The sequence below is a fragment of the Halichoerus grypus genome, chromosome 11, assembly GCF_964656455.1.
Source record: "Halichoerus grypus chromosome 11, mHalGry1.hap1.1, whole genome shotgun sequence".
In the NCBI taxonomy this organism is placed as follows: Eukaryota; Metazoa; Chordata; class Mammalia; order Carnivora; family Phocidae; genus Halichoerus; species Halichoerus grypus.
Genome location: NC_135722.1, coordinates 64,212,466 through 64,232,188, shown reverse-complemented (window position 1 = coordinate 64,232,188; position 19,723 = coordinate 64,212,466). Strand labels below are relative to the sequence as shown.

The window sequence follows — 19,723 nt, the reverse complement described above, 5'->3', positions numbered from 1 at the left end:
TTAACAACTTGTGAAGTATTTTTATCTATTTTATACGTCCAGAGCGGTTAAAGCATCTTGATCCCACCCGCTTTCCGGTGTGATGGTTGACCTCGCTCTCTGAACGGAGGGGTTCTTTGCGCGCCACCTTTTTGGGCTTCGGGGACTCCTAACGCACAGCGGTCAAAAAATAACTGCTGAACTCTTTATGTGCACAGTAGAAAAGTTGTTTGAGGCCAAGGTGCACTTGAGGAGGCCGGGCGGGGAGGGCCAAGGGGGAGAGAAGAAACAGCACCAGCGCCGGGCAGTGGGAGAAGGGCAGGGGAGCCGGCTGGAGTGCCCGCGCGCCGGGAGCGGGGCGGGGCGGGGCACGGGCGCCACGCCATTGGTCCGCGCGCCCGGGAGCCGCCCCTGCGTGCCCGCCCACCGCCCGCAGGGGGGAGCCTGCACCCGCAGCCCGGCGCTGACAGCGGCGGGGCAACACCTGGACCGGTGCGGGGCGGAGCCCGGGCGCGCTTTCTCGGGGAGAGAAGGCTCCCCGAGCCGGGTCCGGAGGAAGGTAACGCGCCGCGCCGAGGGTTTCGGGGTTTGCATCACCCTGCTGGGTCTGCGGACTCGAGGACGCGGGAGGCGGCGAGACGCTCTCCCTGCCCCGCTGCGACTCACAGCAGCGGGGTTCTAGTCTCTATTTCTCTCCCCATTCGTTGTGTTATCTCGGGCAACTTTCTTTCCCTCTCCGGGTCTCTGTTAAATGAGGGGGTGTTGGTGTTGACTGATGCTTTGTCGTGTTCGGAGTTCTAAACAGCGAACAGCGTTTTGGCATCCGGCAAGCTCCCTTCTTCAGATCCCCACCTATAAGAGCCAGCTCCGCTGCCCAGGGAGCTCAGTCTTCAGGAAGCCGAGGTACCCGGTAGGCGGGGGTTCTGCTGGGCTGTCGCGTTTCCCGGGGCTTTTGAGGACTGACCCTGGGCTTTGGGCTGGCTGTTGGCGGGACCTGACCGCAGAGTAACCGCCCCCAGGTTGCTCAGGTGAAGTAAAGTAGGGCGTTAGGACCTATCTACAGGTGGGGTGCTGGGAAGGGGGAGTTGGGGGCTGATGATTTTTACTTGGAAAACAAGCAGTTTTTGTTTTGGAATTATTTTCCTACACCCAGACCTCGTCCCGTCGTGAGTTCTAAACCACAGGAATGGGATTTATCATCTTCCAGGATGGAAAACCAACTGCTTCAGCAACCAGGACATAGGGCTCCATCAGCAGTGGGCCTCTCTCCCCACCCATCCTGTTTCCTCCCTCTTCCCTTTCCTCCCTCCTGCCTTTATAAATCCCCTTGGACTTTCAGGGGCTCCATTTTCTGTCCGAATGAAAAGTGCTCATTTTCATTTAGTGCTGGTTTGTGACCAGCAGCCCCTAGAGCTCTGGGCTCTGGGTTGAGATGGAAGCCTGGATAAGAGCAGACTGTGGATCATACTCTCAGCCTCCTGACCCATACAGCCTGGCAGGGATGTGCAGAAGAAGCCCAGTAGGCTTCAGACAGACAGACATGGGAAGGTAGATGGACTCAAACTGCTGTCCAGCTTCCTGTCCCCTTCTTGGCAGCCATTCCCAGGGAGGGAATGGTGGCCCCAGCAGCCAAACGGAGGATGACTGAAAGGAGTTGAGGACTTTGATTGGGGGGGAGGGGTTACTGTGGAAGGTCTCCAGGTGCTCCCTCCCCTCCCTTTACCCCTGTAGTCCTTCTGCCCCCTTAATGTGGTGTCTGGGTGAAATCAGATGCCAGGACCTGTCGAGAGTGGTGGGGAAGGAGGCAGGGCAGTGACAATATTGACTGTGTTTATTGGGCATTTATGGGCCAGACATTCTTCTTTGCATATCATGTGTCTTTAGTTCTCACAAAGCCACATGAGGAAAGATATACTGACATTTACCCCATTTTACAAATGAGAAACTGAGGCTTAGAAAGATTGCTTCCCTTAGCCACATAGCTAGTAAGCAACATAGCTGGGATTCAAATCTAGTCTCTGTGATTCTAAAACCTGTGTTCTTTCCACCTTTTCTGGTGCTGCTTGAGTAAGGGCAAGCTGGAATCATAACAGCAAGAATGATTATTACTGAGTTCTCAGTAGGTGTCAGACACTGTTCAAAGCATTTTTAGAGGAGTTACGCCATTTATGGTGCAGGAGTTTCGGTCATTCTGGTGGGAATTAGGGACTGCCTTAGCCTCTCTCAAGTAGCAGTCCTGTTCCAGAACGCCTGCCTGATTCCCCGCAGCTGCTAGTGAGTGAGTGGGGCGGGAGCCCTGTTTGCTTTATCCTAGAGGTGGTTTGAGCTAATGAAAGATTGATTGTCCACATCTGATCCGTTGGACCTGACCGTTGGCTTGTGAATGATCCCACTGTCCCCTAAGAGGCCTTTCAGGCTTTGCCCAATAAACATTTGTGGAATGAATGAATTAGCACCTTGTGCAGAGCGGTCTGCTATCCTGCCTTAATGGGGCAGCCCGGGCCCCACCATCCTCAGAACCCAGGGTGCCAGGCCAGGCAGTTCTCCCCTCTGGGCAAGGGAGGTAGAGTGAACTATGTCCCTGTGAGCTTCCAGATTTGCCTGCTAATATGTTTTCTGCCACCTGTTTTATAAAGAATTTTAAAGTTATAGTAGATGAAGAAAAAATTGATTTTTTTTTAAACTAACAGGAAAAGTGACTTAGTCTCTCTCAAAAAGGGGGGTAAATAAGATGGTACTGTTTGCCTTAGGGCTTCTCAAACTTCTCCATAGAAGAATCTCCAATAACGAAACTGACAAGCCCTTCTAGGGGTTGGGGTATTGACCCCAGCAAGATTGAAAATTGTTTTAGGAATTTATGTGATTTTTTTTTCATGTGGTTTCATATGTTGAACTTGGTTTCAATATATAAAACAAGTTTTTTCCCCAAAATATTTGTGTAAAATTGGTGTCCTGGCATATTGTTTTATATTCTTGGGGGCTGAGAGTATCAAATGGAGAAGTAGGGCAAAGGTTCTGCTCTGGGGGTTTGGGTACTATTTATGTTTTTCATGCACTTAGTTTACAGTAATAGAGCTTCCCAACCCCTTGTGGAGATAACCCCTTTCCTATTTATCTGAATGAAGAGTGTGTTTAAAAAAAAAAAAAAATCTTTATTGTTTGATCCCCCCACCAGCTTTATTAAGATGTAAGTGGAATATAACATTTTGAGTCCATGATGATTTCATACGTGTATATATTGCTACTATTTTTTTGTAGTGAGAACATTTAAGTATTACTCTCTAGCAACTTTCAAATATATAATACAGCATTGTTAGCTATAGTTGCCATGTTGTGTATTAGATCCTCAGAACTTAAGTCATCTTATAATTGGAAGTTTGTACCCTTTGATGAACATCTCCCCATTTCTCCCACTCCCTGGTGTCTGGCAACCACCATTCTATTCTCTGTTTCTGTGAGTTCAGCTCTTTTAAGATGACACATACAAGTGACATGTGAGATCATTATTTGTTTTCTTATTACCAGAGCTATATATATATTCATTGTAGAGAAAAACAAAATACAGATTAATAATAATAAGAATACATCCATACTCAGAAATAACTAAGGCAAAACTTGGGAGCTAGCCTTCCGAATCTTTTTCTCTGTGTCTATATGAGTAAAGTTAAAAAAAAAAAAAAAAAAAAAGGGAACAAACGATGAGGCCCCTGGCTGGCTCAGTCAGAAGAGCATGTGACTCTTGATCTTGGGGTTGTGAGGTCGAGCCCCACGTTGGGTGTAGAGCTTGCTAAAAAATAAATAAATAACTTAAAAAAAATAAAAAGAATCGCTGGTGTCTGGGTGGCTCAATCAGTTAAGCATCTGCCTTCAGCTCAGGTCATGATCCCAGGGCCCTGGGATGGAGCCCCGCATCAGGCTCCCTGCTCAGCCTGCTTCTCTCTCTCTCCTCTTGCTCCCCCTGCTTATGCTCTTTCTCTCTCCCGCTCTCTCTCTAACAAATAAATAAAATCTTTTTTTTAAAAAAAAGAACTTATAAAAAATAAGTAAGATCATCATAAAGGTTAATCCTGTTTGTGAACCCCAAAGTCTACCCGCCTCATAATGAATTCCCTGGTGTCATGGAGTTTCCAGCAGAGGGAAGTGCCTGCTGTGTGTGGGGCTGTTGCTGGCATTCAGGATCAAGCTGTGTTTCTTGTGAAATGACTCATGTGTCTTAAATGTCTCAAATGTAACTGAAAAGGTAGCTCTTCAGTGTTGTTGAAGTGCAAAATGTGAGCAGAAAACTAAAGCTAAATTGCACAGGGAGGAGCCTTAGATAAGATCATTGCTCCTGCATTGCATTTTATTACCTGTGTGACTTTGGGCAAGACAGGTAGCTTCTCTGAACTGGTTTTCCCTTCCGTAAATTGGAGATAATGACACCTCTTCTACCTTCCCCTACCAGAGTCACTCTTGAGGACCAAGTGTCAGGTGTGATTGTTACTTGAATTGCATGCAAGTGTATATGCTATTTTTAAAAAGATGTTTAAATGTAGAAAGATCAAAAGTATTGTAGGTCTTTATAAAGTGCTGGAATCTAACTCATGGGCTTAACATTTCAGTAGGGCTTAACTATAATGCAAATGCTCTGTTGGATTCCTACTCTAAGTTTTCTTTGAAAAATGTGATTCCTTGATGGCTAACATCTCGTCGATTGTCATCACAATCCTGAACTGAAAAAAGGACAGGAAATAGTCCCATTTCACAGAATAAAAGCAGGCTTGCCATTCAAGGGAGCTGTTCATTGACACAGAGAATCCTAGAATCCCAGGGCTTTCTCTAATTGCCTTAAGCAATGTAGAGGTGTACAAGGAAGAAGCAGTGAGAGTAGCTGGAAAGACAGGGTGCTTGTAGGGGCATGGCTGAATACCAGCCCTTGAGCCACTGCCTCAAGGGCTGCTCCCAGGCATGCATGCTCTCAGATCCTGGCAGTTCCGGAAGGGGCCCTGCATTGGGAGGCAGGTGTCTCAGCTTCTGTTCCTGCTCCAAAGACCAGCTGTGTAATCTTAGCCATATCTTCTCCTTGAGCCTTGGTTTCTTTATAAAGTGGAGGGATTGGGACCAGAGGAGGTACCTTCGAGTCTTAAAAATCTATGATTCTGGTCGTTTTTCATCTATGTCTGCCCAGATGGAACTTTGGTGGAGAATTACCACATCCAGATAAATCAGGTGTGGGGAAAATGTTTCCACTTTCTGTTGCTTCCAGCTTTTGGTGCCCCTCATGATATTCTAAGCGTCTCCCCAGCTGACACCCTCATGCAGAAGACACGATCCATAGATCATTGAGAGGAGAATTGTTTCTGCTCATCTATTTGTTACTATTAATCTAAAACCTCCTTAGATTTTTGGGAGGGAGAACTACTTTTGGTAACTTTGGGGAAGGTTGGTTGACAAGTGTATAGTGAAAGCAGGTTATTTCTAGCAATAAGGCTATGTGTGTACTTGGCCTTGTGCCATGACTTTTGCAGAATGTGGGAGAAGCACACTCTTGAGTGGCTCAGAGCTCAAGGAGAGGGAGATTCAGGGAGGAAGGAGGGAGAGAGACAGGAGAGAACAGAGAGTACCAGGTGTGGCTGGAATATAATGGAGATGAAAAGACCAATTTGGGAAAAGACTGAGCCCCCACAGACTTAGACCGTCTAGTTTCATTCTGCATTTACATTGCCTAACACTCAATGGGAAGTTAGTATTTTTAATGGATTAATAAATGAACAAATGAAAGAATGAATGATTCTTCTGAAATGAAATTTTTGCTGAAATATATGGTACAGTGACTGCCAGGTGGTTGGAGTGGTGTCTTTATATATGTGAAATGTTTACTTACACCCTATGAAAACACTTTCCTGTGCATTATCCTGTATAATCACAATAGAGATTTTTTTAAAAGGCCAAAATAAAAGCATTTCCTAATGCCATACTTTCTAGACACTTCAAAGCCACTACTAGTAGAAATGGATTTGGTTTATTATTTCTAGATAAGTCTTCTTTTTCTGTAAAAGCACCAAGAAATACTTGAGGGGTAGGAGTATAAGACCCAGTAAACAGTTCCACAAATTTGCATTCCAAGTCAGAGGGAGAAAGACAGGCATTGCTTAACATCTGAGTGACTAGACATTTCTTTTTTCCCTTGCAGAAGCATTGTTTTACCATAAATCTTGACGGAACTGATGCCATCAGCTTCTGATTAGACAGATGTGTTTTGTGCCACCATTACTCACGGCCACAGGCGCCTGGGCTCTCCTGCCACTGGCTGAGTCAGCTGATTAAAACATAGGGCTGCGAGGCTGAGGGCAGGGGCTGGATCCCAGGCCAAGCCAAGTGGCTCAGTCAGATCCATGCCTCAGCCACTCCCACCCCTTGCACCAGCAGTCTGCACTGGGAGAAAGACTGAACTATGTAATGTTAGATTTATTAGGGAAGATTCTTTACCATTGCTTGTTTTAGACTAGTCATTTGAGTTTTAGGAGTAAGGGGTCTCCATTTTCAGTTTAATTCTTTGACCCTTGTTGGAGTGCGTTCTAGGGTTATTTCACATTTCCCGTCTTGGCACATGCTCACGGTGTGCATCCTGAGACATTTGCTACCCCAAGTCTGCAACTGTCTCCAGGGCATATCATTTCTCCTGTGTGTCTAAAATGGGAATGATCATACTTACCTCACAAAGTTGCTCTGAGCATTAAATGAGGTCACATTTAATCAATGAAACAGCAAAAATGGATTGAGATGCTTTTGCTGGGTGGTTGGCCAGACTCATCAGCCAAGGGCTCACCACCTCATACCTGTCTGGTGCCATTTTTGATGTAACTACTGTTTCTATGTGACATGTATTCAAGATGCCTTGTGAATAGTTGAAACCACAGGCATTCAGGGGCAAATGCTATGGATCGACTGCATGGACAGCCCCTGGGGATAGTAATTGTTTAGGTAGGATTCATCTTCCTCAAAAGTTATTTCAAAAGTATTTTTGTCTGATCTGGTACGTCCTTTGTTGCTAATATAACATATTTCATTATATCTAGTTGCTTCAGATTGCTTTTTTAAGTCCCGTGAGGCAAGTAAATGATGATCATATCTGAGCAGTTACTATGTACGAGGCGCGTTCTAAGCACTGTACCTGCGTCCATTTATTTAATCCTCGCAGTAGCCTATTATTGATACTATTTTGAGTACTATTATTTTTCCCCTTTGATGATGATGAAATTAAGGCACAGATGTTAAATAAGTTACCCAGGATGACATAGCTAATAAGAGGAGGAACAGGGATTTGAACCTAGGCAGTCTGACTCTAGAGCCCATGCTTTGGATCATTAGAAGATAATCTTTCCAAGCAAAAATGTCACTTTCATTGTCTGTAAAGTAGGAGAAGGTCACATTCACCCATCCTCATAGCTTTCCACTCTCGTTCGTGGAAGGAAGAAGCTAAAAACAGTTCTAGATGCAGGATGAGGATGCATAGCTTGGCAAATGTTTTGACCATACAAGATAATACTTGAAAATGAACTTGTTGCATGAAATTCAGGAAATTTTATTACCTAGAGACAGCAGTCATTAAGTTTAAGTCTTGCAGGAAATATCTGGGGGTGAGACTGGATTACAAAGTGACGAGTCAGCAATTTAACACCCCATTTCAGTATCAATCCTGGGCTGTAATATAGTAACTGAAGTGCTGTGTCTTAGGAAGTAAGGTAGTTGCTCTGTTTACATCAGGTAAATCACATCATTTATGGTCTTTTGCTTAGAAGAGAGAAACTGTATCTTTTCCATTCCTTTTGGGGATGTTATGAATAATAACAAGAACATGGTGATAAAAAGAATGCTTACTATCTATTGAGTACATACTATGTGTCAGTCCCTTGCCAGGCCACTGCTCATCTAATTGGAAGGACAGTTCTCTGAACTAGATGATGATTACCTATTTTACCGATGAGGAAATGGAAGCAGGGAAGTTAAGTACATTGCCCAAGGTCAACAGTTAGTGAATGGCAAAACAAACATTTGAATTCCAGTTACTTCCCTTGGCTCAAAACCTGTGCTCTGTCCCCTTACAAGTACTGCCTCTTTCTGGGTATTCTTTAGAGGGAGGATGTTATATCCACATTTACCGAATCCTGTATTGAAGCATATTGCTTGGCATAAGGCTCATAACAGGTTATTATATTTGAAACTGGGACTGTTCTAGGAAACCTGGAACATTTCTGTTACCATAGAAACAGTAATGATGGACTTGATATAAGTCTTTCAGGAGAAAAATCTGGTTTTCCTAACATACCATAGCCTAAGGAGACAGGTGCCTACTTGGCAATTAAGAAGCAGGATTGCCTGGGACCAGAATAAGTGAAATATGATCTAGAGAACTGTCAAGTAATTATTTCTTTATGCTTAATTTCTGGAAGACCCCAATTACATTTTATTTTGGGGTATTATAACTTGATAAATGAGAAGGAATATGTGAAGAACTTAAGTAAAAACAAAGTTGGTCTTCATATTGTACATGTTGTAGAGATTTATTACAGAATTCTTTGTACCAGGTACCCTACTCAGACGACTTAAATATGACACTTTTTTACTCTGATAGCATGCATATGTAGGTGTTTTTGAAATAGCATCATACCACCTTTCTGCAAATATAATCCCTGTGTTGTTGCTAGAAGGTAAGTAGCAGATGGATGAGGTGCAGTCATAGGTGGAAAGTCAGAAGCCAGAATCGTGGGAAGCACAGTGGCCAGCATGGTGATAGGGGAGGGGCTATAGCAAGGAAAGTGTTTCTGGATTGTGTCCATGGGCAAGTGTGAGTCTGGAAGTGCATGTTCCCTACAGAGGCCACTGTCGTGGAATCAATTTGGCTTTGCAGTCAGACAGTACTGAGTTTAAACCTGGGATCCATTTATTAATTGTGTAATTGAACAAGTAACTTAACCCCTCTGAATCTGAGTTTTCTTTTCTGAAAAAATTGCATCTGTCTTCCATCTCTCACAAAGTGGCTCTAAGGAATCAATCAGATAATGGATATATTAAAAGGTCTAACATTGTGTCTTGCACAGAGTCGCTGTTCGGTGTCCGTTCCTTCCCTCTCTCTTCTCTTCCCCCTCGATGCCTCTGTTGGCTCCTGAGAGTTCCCGTTGTACAAGCTTTGCCATTATCCAGCTGTACTTCTTCAAATCTCTTAATTTTACAGGTGCTTCCACTTCTACCTATAGAAAACAGGGGCTGATGATAGTTGCCCCACTCTTTTATAGGGTTTTTATCTAATCATTAGGTTGACAACCAGATTCTGGGGATTAAAAAAAGAACAAGAAAATGCCCATGATAAGGGCGACAATGGTAAAAAGTTCTTACAGTTCAATGTAAATGTTCTAGTGGAAATACATACAGCTTGTTGTGAGATTGTAGAGAGCACTGCCTGGGAACGTTGGAGGGTGACAAATGAGGTGGAACCGTGGCCCACGAGGAGTTTGCTAGATTGAGAAGGGGATGGGGTAGAAAGGACAGGTTCAAGGACTTTCGTGTTCAGTGGCACAGAGGCGGGAAGGGCATGGGATACCAGGGGAGAGACCATGGTGTTGGCATGTAGGGCCGAGAAGTTGTGGCTGGAGGGACTGCTCATGTGTTGGGCTGCAGCCCAATGGTGAAACCAGGCCAAACTCAATCTTGTGAGTGAGATAACTGGATTTCTCTTTAGGACAAACAGCCTAAATTATGGAAATGATTAACACTGCCCAAGTTAGGGCACCTGGGTGGCTCAGTTGGTTAAGCGACTGCCTTCGTCTCAGGTCATGATCCTGGAGTCCCAGGATGGAGTCCCACATCGGGCTCCCTGCTCGGTGGGGAGTCTGCTTCTCCCTCTGAACCCCCCCCCCACCTCGCTCTCTCTCTCTCACTCTCTCTCTCTCTCTCATTCTCTCTCTCTCACATAAATAAATGAAATCTTTAAAAACAAACAAACAAACAAAAACACTGCCCAAGTTATGGAAGATGGATTTGATTGAAAGCACAATCCTTTGGACTTATGGGTCCAGATAAAGTAATATATTTTAAAGCTTTTTGTAAAAAGTTCTTATAGAGATGGGGCTGCTATTTAATTCAAGACTTCTACAAGAAGGAACAGATGTATAGGAAAATAGTGACTCCATATCCTAATTTATGGACTGGACCACTTGGAGCCGTATTATTCCAAAAGGATAAATATGCTCTGCTTTGGAGCTAAGTAACCATTTTTCAGTAAAGGACCAGGGATGTTTTTGGCAAGTGATTGAGCTTAGATCCAGAAAGATATTAAGACTTTTTTTTCAAATCTCCAGAATTGAGTTTAAGATTCAGTGCATGCTGAATTTGGGTAGTGATTTGTTGAATGTCTTGTGCTCCGCATGTGCTGCTGTGGTTATCAGTCCCTGAATTTCCTCAGGGGACAAGCAGGGAGGCTTGGGCCACAAAACAATCATTTATGGACAAATTGCAAGAAACTGGGTGGCTTCAGTAGTCAGGGTCAAACACAAGTACACACAACTGTGTTTGTGTGTTTCTAGGTCTGTGTTTATGTTTTCCTGAGTGTTGTCTGCTTTATCCAGACCAGAGGGAAAACTTGATCTATACCCAGAGTTCCTCGGGGAGAGCCACTGGGGAGATTTGCCTTGGTTACTAGAGATGCCTAGATGTAGAGAAGACACTTGCTTCCCCACATGATCTGGGTGGTGGCTGGGAACCAAGGGTGTGGGGAGATGTGGCTCTAGCTGCCAGATTCTGCAGGGACACGTGTGACCCTACCATGCAGCTGAGCACCAGGGTTTGCTTGGTGTGTGAGGAAGTGAGGATGGAGTGGATGTGCTTGCTTTTTCCTTCTCTGATAAGCTTTCCCCAGGATCACTCTCTGAGCAGTCAAGAACTGAAAGCAAGTCTTGGGCTGACATGTGGTGCGCAGGGAGCAACAGGTAACGCAAAACTCCTGAAGGCATTTCCCCTGGGAGTGTTAGGGTATGAGATCTTTGAACCTGTCTTCTTCTTAGGGCAAGTGCAGGTCCTTCTCACTGGGTTAATGGAGCCTAGGCAGAGTCCTTGATAGATGTGGGTTTGGTCTCTTTCCTTTGAGACCAAAGGCACAAGGGAGGGGTCAGGTCTTTGAATGGTGTATTTGTGTGTTTCACTATTTCTAGTTACGATGACCAAGTGTTAGTTTTAATATTTAAATGCAGTATGATTGGTTGATTTTTGTTTCTCCTCTTTTTAGACTATTACTAAATAGTGAACGTTTGTTGATAAAAGGGGAAGCATGCACTAGCGGGAAGAATATCAAGTTTGGAGGCAAGAGTTCATTGGACAAACACTTGCTGAGTGTTTATCATATGCCAGAAATTGTTTTAGGCTCAGAAATCAATGGGGAAGACAGACCTCTGTGATTACCATGCAATGTGTTGTTAATAGATGTAAGGAGAGAGGAAGGAGGTGGGGTCATGAGGGGAAGGGGGATCAAATGCCAAGGGCTTCCTGGAAGAGGCAGCACTTGAGAGGAGATTGATGGATGAATAGGGATCAGAAAGTTAAGGGCAGGAAATTGTGTGGTGGGCACAATTTTATGTTCAAAGCAAGACTGGAAGGACCTGAGGCCAGAGAGGTAGGCAGTCAGCTGATCGTGGAGAGCTTTGTGCAGCTTGTTGAGGAGACTGGGCTATTTTAAGATCCTGCCTTGTGTCCTGTTCTGTGTGAAAATTAGGCAAGTATTTCCTCTCTGAGCCTCAGTGTCCTTATTAGTAATAGATGTTAATGATTACCTAGCTTTACTTCATGGAATTATAGTGAGACTCAAAAGAGATAGTAATAGCTAACAGTTATTGAACACTCACACAGATTAGCTCATGTAATCCTCACCACAACTTTATGAGATAGGTACTATTGTTAAGCCCATTTTATAGATGAGAGAACAGAGATTAAGAGATGTCTCAGATCATAAAGCTAATAAGTGGTAGAGTCAGGATTTGAACTGAAGTAGTCTGTCTAAAGAGAACTTCTCAGTGTGTGTGTATGTATGTGTTTATAAGTGCTAACTATTTGTCAAGCTCAAGAGCCAAGTTCTGTTGGCTCGAGGCAAAAGAAATGCATAGCTGTGGACTTGCCCTGTATAGTCTTTGGCTTCTCAAAAATGCCTGTTACCAATGGGTCTGTGTGTCTGGGGAAAAATATTGTGCCTGCTGGTGGATACCGACAGGTAGGCTTCTAACAGTGGAGAGGACCACTTTTCCTCAAGAGGAACATTTAGTGACCTGCAAATGATGAATTCTGGAGTAAAGTGGACCATCTGCCTCTGACAGGGAGGTTTTTCTGTTGATACATCTGATACTGAAGATGGAGGCTCCGCCACTCTCACACCAGTGTCCCCTTGGAAGGGCGAGGGCGGTTCTGCATTTCATTTCCTCCTACATTCTGCCATTGTCCACCGTGGCTGGCTGAGGAAGTGGCTGCTTTGCACAATCATCCCTGTCCTTTGGGTTGTGAGGAACACCTTTGACTATCCCTGAGCATCTCCTCATTTCTGCCCACCGAAAGAGAAGGGGCAGGCAGCCATGTTGAAGGGGCAAACAGCCAATGCCACTGTTGTTCAGACCCCGTGTCTCTATAACCATCTCTTCTTTTGAAGGGTGGGTCCTCTTTCTACTACTTTCTCTAGCCCCAGAACTTCATCTCACCTTCTTTTTCACAGTGACAAGAGGCCTTGGCTCTCACACAGTTTTCTGTGGGATGGTCTTCTGTCTTTGATTGGCAAAGGTCACTGGTGACATGCCCATTACCCAGTCTAGCGAGTGCCCCTTTCTCTGCCCCACTCAGCCTCTGCTCCTTGCGGCGCTTGGCTAGGTGGACAGCTCCCTCTTTCCTGGAATTCTTTCCCCAGCTTTGTGACACACTACTGTCCATTTTCCAGCCTGACTGCTCTTTCTCTCTTCACTTGACAAGCACAATGTCATCTGCTTTCTTCTCTGTGCTTTTTTTGTTTGTTTTTTTAGAGATTTTATTTATTTATTTGACAGAGAGAGGGAGAGAGAGCACAAGCAGGGGGAGCAGCAGAGAGAGAGGGAGAAGCAGGCTCCACGCTGAGCAGGATCCCGACACGTGGCTCGATCCCGGGACATGGAGATCATGACCTGAGCTGAAGGCAGTTGCTTAACTGAATGAGCCACCCGGGAGCCCCTTCTCTGTGCTTTTTCTTTGCATTCTTTCCCTTGTTGAGTTCAACCACCCCCAGTTGAGACTCTAGGTTGGCAACTGCCGTGTTTCTGGTTCCAGCCACAGCCTCTCTCCTGAACATTGGTTCCTCCTCTCCATTGGAGTTCTAGACATGTCTTCTGAATTTTCTGCCATGCTATTAGTTTTTACCTTTACCTTTGCCTGTCTTTCTCAGCATTCTTGGGTTGCTGCACAAATTAACTTAGGGAAGTTAATCTTTGCCGAGAGTCACACAGCTATGAAATAGCCCTGGAGCTCAAGCCCAGGTCTGACTCCCAAAGCAGTGTTTTTGGTTTTGGTTTTGTTTTTTTACCTTTGTGCTGCCTGAACACATGCTGTGACTTCATTCATTCATGCATTTCCTGAGGCATGTTGTTACTGCTTCCTTCCCAGTGTTCTTCCCAAATAATATTTATATTTCACCTCCTCTGCTACTTCCAGCCTTCTTTGACTGTTGTGAAGTTTACTGAGAAAGTCTTGGCCCTTTGGCTTATAGTCACTAATCATGCTAAAGTAGCATGATTAAAAAAGTAAAAACACAGACACGCACATGAGCTCCCCATTACCTACCACATAAAGGACAATCTCAGTCTGACATTTGAGACCTTCACTGATCTGATACTAGCCTCTGTTTTTATTTTTTATTTATTTTTAATTTTTTAAGATTTTGTTTATTTTGAGAGAGCAAGAGAGCACGTGAGCAGGGGGAGGAGCAGAAGGAGAGGGAGAATATTTTTTTAAGATTTTACTTATTTATTTGAGAGAGAGAGAACACAAGTGGGGGGAAGGACAGAAAGAGAAGCAGACTCCCTGTTGAGCAAGGAGGCTGATGCGGGGCTCAATCCCAGGACCCTGATATCATGGCTTGAGTCAAAGGCAGACGCCACCCAGGCGCCTGGGGGAGGGAGAATCTTAAGCAGACTCCCCACCCATTGTGGAACCGGATGAGGCTCGATCTTACGACGCTGTGATCATAACCTGAGCCAAAATCGAGTCCGAGGCTTAACTGACTGAGCCACCCAGACCCCTCCAGCCTCTGTTTTTAATTCTTATCTTCTATTACCTCTTTCTATGAACCCTGTCTTCTAGTCTAATCATATTCCCCTTTCCCTCTAGCGGCCTCTGTACTTTGTTCACATAGCTTCCTGTGCCTGGAGTGACACTTTTATTCTCCTTGTTGGGCTCTTCCTAGCCTGTCACTTACTTCCAAATCCTACCTGTCCTTAAAACTGCAGCTCTATGGCAATTCTTACCAGAACTTCCTGGTTCATCACAGCAGGAAGTTTCCTCTCCCTGCCCTACCTGGCCCAGTTTATACCTCTTTTATGGCCATCATCCCATGCCAACTTGTGCTATCACTCTTTACGTACTTCTCTTATCTTTCCTATTGGTCTGAAAATTCTTAAAGGAAGGGGACTAAGGGACTTGTCATTTCCTTAATGCCTGGGGCACAGCAGGCTGTCACCATACAAATATGCTGAATGAATATATTTTGAAGCACTGAATTATGTTCACCGTGGTTTTTTTAAGGATTTCAATACATCAATTGGCTCTGAGAATTTAGTGGTCAGTGGATGGGTATTAATTAGATATTTGGATTTTTGTTCCCCTGTGTGCAGGAAAGAATTCACACAGCAAGTCTGAGACTGTTTATCCTTAGGCCTGCTTGCAAGCTTGATCCTTTACTGGTGTCTGGGAACTTGGATTTGAGAAGGGTTCACACCACTCTAAATGGTAAGTGTAGCTCACTCTACCTAAAAGGTTTGTGCAAACAGTGCAGTTGAAGCTGAGCACCTGCTTTCCTTCTGGGAGTCTGGAATTTGGTTACATGCCAGGCAGGGAGTGTCTACCTGACCAGTCTCCAGTAAAAATCCTGGGCACTGAATGTCTAATGAGATCCCTGGTTGGTAACATTTCACACATGTTGTCAGAACTTGTGTATCCTGGGTGACTGTTCTGGGAGAGGACTCTTTGAAGCTTATGCTTGGTTTTCCCCAGACTTTACCCCATCTACATTTTTTCTTTGCTGATTATGTTTTGTATTCTTTCAGTGTAACAAATCATAGCCGTATGGCTATATGCTGCCTTATGAGTCCTCTTAGTAAAGCATTAAAACCTGGGGCTGCTCTTGGGGATTCCCTCAACACGCCATGAAATTGTTATAGGATTTTTGTCCCCTTAGTGTCTGTGGTTCTTGGTCGTGCCACTTCAAAGAATGAAGAGGTAGACCAGACAAAGAGTGGTGGGCAGCAAAGCAAAGTTTATTGAGCAAGAGTATAAAGCTCCCAGAGAGGGAGGGAGGCCCCAGTGAGTTGCCCCCGGAGTTTCTAAGTTTAGGAGTTTTTATGAGCTCTTTTGCGGAACTTCCTTAAGCAATCAGGATGTGCTGAGTCATGCCAATCAGGGCTTTGGTCACGTATCTATCTACCTATTGGGTTAATGTCCATGTGCTGATGGTCTTTTTTTGCTGACATCTGGGGGCTTAGGTCTTACCTGCCCCTTGCCCAAGATATTGACAAATGCTTTTGTGGTTAATTGTCTTATTTTAGGACGTTTTGCAGAAGTCATTTCTGCAAAGGCTGCAAAGCAGAATGTCAGTGTGGTCCTGTCTAAGCTGCAAAACAGGATGTCAGTGCTGTTTTATCTTAGCTGTCCTGACTCCGTATTTTCTCACTGGGGACTCTGACCCTGACTACCTATCTGTACAACTAACTCCTAGTAAAATGCCACAGATGCAGAGCCAATACTTTTTTTTTTTCTTTTTAAAGCCAAGACTTCAGAGATATGAAACACTCAGAGAGGTTATTGGTTTTTACATAAGAGGAGCCCAGTTCATAAGACCAATATGTACATGGTCTTGTGAATGTATATGGTACTCTGCAGAATAAAGCTGAAAGCTTCTTGATTGCCCACTCTAAAATCTGGGTGAGAAAGAGCTATTGGAGAAGATTTTGTTGAATTTTTTAAAATGACATCTCAAGTACTGTCAGAGTCCCAAAAATATCAGTTATCAGAACTAGGCTCTTAGAAAAATTAGGGGCAATATTTGCCTGGGATCCATTCTCATTACTCCTCTAAATCAAGGGTTGAGTTCCTTGGGACATTTTTTCTTCCTGAAAATGAAGGGTGGGCAGAGCATCCAGCCTGTTGGCTTTCTGTTGTGTCAGACATGAGCTAGGTGTGTGGTGTGAATCATTTCCTTTAATCCCCACAAAGACCCTCAAAGGCAGGAATTTTAAGCCATATACTATAGATAAGGAAATGAAACTTAGGGAAGTTAACCTTTGCCGAGAGTCACACAGCTATGAAATAGCCCTGGAGCTCAAGCCCAGGTCTGACTCCCAAAGCAGTGTTTTTGGTTTTGGTTTTGTTTTTTTACCTTTGTGCTGCCTGAACACATGCTGTGACTTCAAAAATTAATAATTAATCATCATATCACTTCATCATCCTATCACTTTAACAAGTGGCTAAATCTTATCTGGGTCTCTGTCAATGTTAAGTTTTGAGAAGTGTTCGCTGCTGGTGCCCGGCCGGAAGTTTGAGAGGAGGGTAGCTTTCAAGTATGCTCCGTACATGTGTGTGCCCTTCCTACCCAGTCCCGGGGTCTCCGGGCACAGCACTAGCAACCTTCTTGCCTCTGCTCATGTGCCTGCCCAGGGAAGGCCGGGGAGGGTCTGCTCCGTCGTTTTGCCAAGTCTCCCTGAAGTCTTCCTCTTGACAGATTTTGGGCAAAAACTTATTTTGGAACAATTGGCTTTATTAAATTTGAAAGAAATGGAGAGTTCATTTTTTAAAAAAATTATTATTAATACAACTATAGGGAGGAAAATAGAAATGGAGAGTTGAGGGTGCCCTCTTGTATTCTTGTTAATTTCATCCTGGGAAATGCTTTTATAGAACATTTCTTTAAGATGATCAGCACAGTTCAATAAGGAGACAAGGGTTTGGGTTCCAGAGACGGCAGTGGCAGGTGCTGACCATGAGCAAATAAAATCAGCATCTGGTATGATGCTCGGCTCAGACTAGGTACATGGTTAACGTTAGCTGAATGAATGCAGTTGGGCGTAAGTATCTTACTTCTCTTGCTGCTCAAAGGATGCAGTTCCCATGAGTGCGCTCTGGCTGAGGAAGGGAATATTCAGTTATTGTTCAATCAGATGTTGAACCTGGGGCCGGGCCATCCATCATCTTTCAGAGAATGAAATGCAAATGGTTTCTCCTTGGTAGGATATAATTTTATTTGGATTACGGAGAATAGATTTAGTGGCGGTGATAGCAACAACAGCAGCGAATATATAGTGTTTACTCCACTAGACTAAGTGCTTTACACATGCAAACTCATCTCATCCTCACCTCACACTTTCAAGTAGGTATTTTGTGGATGAGGAAGCTGGCATGTAGAGAGGCTAAGTCGCTTGCCCAAGGTCACAGAGTGAGTGGTAATTCAGAAACATAAATGTGGATACCCGACAGCCACTTGACCTCTCCCTAGTGGTATTATAAGGAAATAGGAATGTAGGCGTTTTCCCCATTTTTTAAAAATGTTGGTAAAATACACACAAAATTTCCCATTCTAACCTTTTCTACGTGTACAGTGGCATCACATCCACAGTTTTGTGCAGCCATCTCCACCATCCATTTCCATAACTCTTCCTGTCACTGGCTAGACCCCAAGACCTGACCTTACTGCCCACCTGCTTGTCACTCACTAACCTTTGTCTTAACGTTTTTCCTTAAACTCTTCTTTCCAGTTTTCCTCTTACCTCAGGCAAATGAAACCTGAAACCACACTTCAGGTGATGCCGACTGCCTTGATGACACCTGTGGGCCAGACCACCCAGACCTTTTGAGCTAAACCCCTGACTCCAGTGGCCTGACCCCTGGAATGACCGTCAATTACCTTTACCTCATTGTAATACTAAAATCTCTGCCCAGAGAGGAGCCCCGGTCTCATTTACACAACATACAGTACAGGTATAGGCATGCTTCCTTAAGGCACAGGTACGCCCATATGCCTGCTTCTACATAGGATGACAGAGCTTCCCTATCTGAATATTCATCCTAACCCTAAACCAAAGGTACCCATTCTCTCTCTCTCTCTCTCAGAGTCATGGCTTTGGAAGCTTCCATGTGATCTCCTTATTTGCTGCAAATATGGTTTTTTTCTTTGTGTGACAACTCACCTGGTGTAGTTTCTGTGACTCACCAAGGAGTGAACTCACATTGGTTCAGTTACATTTGCACTGAAATTCTATATCCACTAAATAATAATTCCCTGTTCTCTCCTTCCTCGAGCCCCTGGCAACCACTGTTCTACTTTCTCTCTCTATGATTTGACGAACCACCTCATATAAGTGGAATCATACAGTATTTCTGTTTTTGTGACTGGTTTATTTCACTTAGTATAATGTCCACAAATTCATCTATGTTGTAGCATATACCAAAATTTCCTTCCTTTTTAAGGCTCAGTAATATTCAGTTTTATGTATATACCACATTTTGCTTATCCATTCATCCATCAGTGGACACTTGGGTTGCTTTCATGTGTTAGCGCTTGTGAATAATATTATGAACATGGGTGTACACATGTCTTTGAGACCCTGCTTTCAATTTTTTGGAAATGGGACTAATGGATCATATGGTAATTCAGTTTTTAATTTTTTGAGGATCTGCCTTACTATGTACCACAGCAGCTCTACCATTTTAGACTCCCACCAACAGTGCACAAGGGTTTCAGTTTCTCCACATCCTTGCCAATACTTTGTATTTTATGGGTTTTTTTTAATAGTAGCCTTTCAAGTGGATGTGAGGTAGGTATTTATCCTTTCTGATGGCTGAGTAATATTCCGTTGTATATACGGACCACATCTTCTTTATCCATTCGTCTGTTGAAGGGCATCTCGACTCCTTCCACAGTTTGGCTATTGTGGACATTGCTGCTATGACCCCAGGAAACAAACTCAGGGGTTCAGAGGGGAGGGGCGTGGGGGGAGGGGGTAACAGGGTGATGATGGGCATTAAGGAGGGCACGTGTTGTGATGAGCACTGGGTGTTATACACAACTAATGAATCATGGAAACTACATCAAAAACTAATGATGTACTGTACAGTGGCTAACTGAACATAATAAAAAAATAAAATTAAAAAAACAAATAGATGTGAGGTGATATCTTGTTGTAGTTTTAATTTAAACTTTCTCAAGTGATTAGTGATGTTGAGTATTTTTCATGTGTTTATTGGCCATTTGTAGGTCTTGTTTGGAGAAATGTCCCTTCAAGTCCTTTGCTCACTTTGAATCAGGGTTTGTTGTTGTTGAATTTTAGGAGTTATCTATATATCCTGGATATTAATCCCCTATCAGATACATGATTTTCAGTATTTTCTCCCATTTTGTGGGTTGCCTTTTTACTCTGTTGATAGTGTCTTTTGATTCACAAAATTTTTTACTTTCATGAAATCCAATTTGTCTTTTTTTTTTTTCTTTTTGTTGCTTGTC

At 43.9% G+C, this 19,723-nt stretch overlaps 1 protein-coding gene across 8 annotated transcripts in view; it reads left to right on the top strand.

Moving 5' to 3' along the window:
- Nucleotides 1-425: 425 nt before the first annotated feature.
- SYTL2 (synaptotagmin like 2) overlaps nt 426-19,723 on the top strand; it is a 114,488-nt gene continuing 95,190 nt past the window's right edge. For 7 of the 8 annotated variants that reach the window (XM_078058646.1, XM_078058641.1, XM_078058645.1 and 4 more), the window contains exons 1-2: nt 428-538; nt 14,847-14,961. The gene's annotated coding sequence lies outside the window, so the exon portion shown is untranslated. Of the gene's footprint in view, nt 539-14,846; nt 14,962-19,723 lie in introns of all 8 variants that reach the window. The other variant, XM_078058640.1, reaches the window with a different exon arrangement.